Genomic DNA, 3,581 nt, shown 5'->3' on the forward strand with positions numbered 1-3,581 from the left:
ACCTGGAGGCCCTGATTAAACGTTAATTATGAAAAATTCTCTTGATACATTCTGCCACTTCCAAGGTTCACGCTCAGGGCGAAGACCAAAGACACCGACGGAGACGAATAGGGTTTTCTGTGTCCCGCTTTTCCAAAGTCCGCTCGGGACGAAGACGTGAAGACACCGACGGGAGACGAAGTGGGTTCTCTCTGTCCCGTTTCTCCAAAGCCCGCTCAGGACAAAGACATGAAGACACCGACAGGATACGAAGAGGTCTCTTTGTGTCACATTTTATTAAAGCCCGCGTAGGGCGAGTATTTTGGTGTTTTTTTTTTAATGAGATTTGTTAGGAGTTTGAGGTAAATTATAGTTTAGTGGCCCTAAAGTGCGTTTGTTTTATTATGACCTGATACCTGTCTTTCATTATTACTAGTTGTAATATTACATCCATTAATTTAGATAGTAATGATACTTAAAAAACAATAATCTTTAAAAAATTGTAAAAATTTTTTAAAAATAAACGAGTTTCTAAAATTAACTCTTTTCTATCCGACTTCGAAAGAGTTAAGAACTGAGATGGACACCGTGGAAATTAACAAATACTTCTTACTTTATTATTCACCATCCATGTGTTATCATTCAAAATATCCAAATGCATTTCGCAAAATTTTCCTTTGCCTCTTCAGTGGATATTACACCTTTACGACAGTGTTACATTTATATTCTATCAAATTTTCCCAGCATGCATCTACAGATAATCCGGTATTCAGGTTGATGACATTTGCATAATTTTTTATACAATAATGTTCCGCGATACGTCTTGTTACAATATTTTCAAATTTATACAATATTTTGATACTATTTCTATTTATGATACAATTATTATTTTTACAATGTTGATACCATGGGGATTCACTTCGCTTCAGGCGAATTGCCGCTTCATGCTCTTTAACACGTTGTTCAAGCTGTCTTCCCGTTTCTCCAACATAGATCTTACTTTCTGGGCATGTACATATTAGTTTGTAGACGACTCCTGCTGTTTTCAAAGGGTCTTGTGCATGTCCTACTATTCCTCTGTTTACCACGTGAATACTTTTGCTTAATCTATTTTTCTGTTCGCCCACTAAGTTGACAGAACAATTATTAAAGTTATTTTTATATTTTTCATAGAACTTTTTAATATATGGTATTTTAATGTATAGGTTTTTACTTTTTTCTTCTTTTACATTATATCTACTTATTGTATAACAATTATACCACTTACGTATTACTTGTTGAGGGTAATCGTTAAGCAGATATTTTTTAAACAGATTTTCAGTTTCAAGTTCTATATACTTCTGCAATGTCGTTCTGTTGAGGATTTTTCTTAGTTCCATTATAAAAACGTTTCTCTTTATACCTAAAGGACAGTATGATTTATAGTTGATTACTTTGTTATTATTACAGATTTTTGTATACTTACGAAACAGTAGTGTTTTTTCGTTTCGTGTGATTGTAACATCTAAATAGTTAATTTCACTATTTTTCTCTTCCTCGTAGGTGAATCTAATATCATTGTTTAAACTGTTCGCATAAGTTTCGATGTTTTGGGCTGTGGTAATATTGGAATCATATAGGATTAATATGTCGTCTACATACCTGGCGTAGAAGGAAATACCTTGGAACTGGAAAATCTTTTGATCTAATGATGTCATGCATATATCTGCAATCTTCGGGCCTATAACGGACCCCATTGCTATCCCATCTTTTTGTCGATAAAAGTCTGTAGAAACCGAAAAATAGTTATTTTTAAAAGCAAATTGTATAAATTCTAAAACGTAACTAGGTAAACTATAATTACTTAAACATTCTAAAATAAAGTTCCACTTAATTGATGGGTACATTGATTTTACATCTAGACTCATAAGTATCATTATATAAAAAATTTTTTACAATGTATACCAGATTCTAGCTACAGTATAAAAAATACAGACCAACTAATTTCGCATTTGTTATATGGTCAAATTAAGGAATCCTTTAGACTTATGAGTCTAGATGTAAAATCAATGTACCCATCAATTAAGTGGAACTTTATTTTAGAATGTTTAAGTAATTATAGTTTACCTAATTACGTTTTAGAATTTATACAATTTGCTTTTAAAAATAACTATTTTTCGGTTTCTACAGACTTTTATCGACAAAAAGATGGGATAGCAATGGGGTCCGTTATAGGCCCGAAGATTGCAGATATATGCATGACATCATTAGATCAAAAGATTTTCCAGTTCCAAGGTATTTCCTTCTACGCCAGGTATGTAGACGACATATTAATCCTATATGATTCCAATATTACCACAGCCCAAAACATCGAAACTTATGCGAACAGTTTAAACAATGATATTAGATTCACCTACGAGGAAGAGAAAAATAGTGAAATTAACTATTTAGATGTTACAATCACACGAAACGAAAAAACACTACTGTTTCGTAAGTATACAAAAATCTGTAATAATAACAAAGTAATCAACTATAAATCATACTGTCCTTTAGGTATAAAGAGAAACGTTTTTATAATGGAACTAAGAAAAATCCTCAACAGAACGACATTGCAGAAGTATATAGAACTTGAAACTGAAAATCTGTTTAAAAAATATCTGCTTAACGATTACCCTCAACAAGTAATACGTAAGTGGTATAATTGTTATACAATAAGTAGATATAATGTAAAAGAAGAAAAAAGTAAAAACCTATACATTAAAATACCATATATTAAAAAGTTCTATGAAAAATATAAAAATAACTTTAATAATTGTTCTGTCAACTTAGTGGGCGAACAGAAAAATAGATTAAGCAAAAGTATTCACGTGGTAAACAGAGGAACAGTAGGACATGCACAAGACCCTTTGAAAACAGCAGGAGCCGTCTACAAACTAATATGTACATGCCCAGAAAGTAAGATCTATGTTGGAGAAACGGGAAGACAGCTTGAACAACGTGTTAAAGAGCATGAAGCGGCAATTCGCCTGAAGCGAAGTGAATCCCCATGGTATCAACATTGTAAAAATAATAATTGTATCATAAATAGAAATAGTATCAAAATATTGTATAAATTTGAAAATATTGTAACAAGACGTATCGCGGAACATTATTGTATAAAAAATTATGCAAATGTCATCAACCTGAATACCGGATTATCTGTAGATGCATGCTGGGAAAATTTGATAGAATATAAATGTAACACTGTCGTAAAGGTGTAATATCCACTGAAGAGGCAAAGGAAAATTTTGCGAAATGCATTTGGATATTTTGAATGATAACACATGGATGGTGAATAATAAAGTAAGAAGTATTTGTTAATTTCCACGGTGTCCATCTCAGTTCTTAACTCTTTCGAAGTCGGATAGAAAAGAGTTAATTTTAGAAACTCGTTTATTTTTAAAAAATTTTTACAATTTTTTAAAGATTATTGTTTTTTAAATATACAATAACCGATCCCATTGCTTGATATTTGTTTAGTAATGATACTGTAAGTTCAGAAAAGTTGAATTTGTAGTATTCAGAGGAAAGTATAAATATTTATATACTGTGAGTTAGAATGAATGAAACTCGGCAAATGATTT

The sequence above is a fragment of the Centruroides vittatus genome, unplaced genomic scaffold (genome assembly GCF_030686945.1).
Source record: "Centruroides vittatus isolate TY-2023 unplaced genomic scaffold, ASM3068694v2 contig_1154, whole genome shotgun sequence".
NCBI classification, from domain to species: Eukaryota; Metazoa; Arthropoda; class Arachnida; order Scorpiones; family Buthidae; genus Centruroides; species Centruroides vittatus.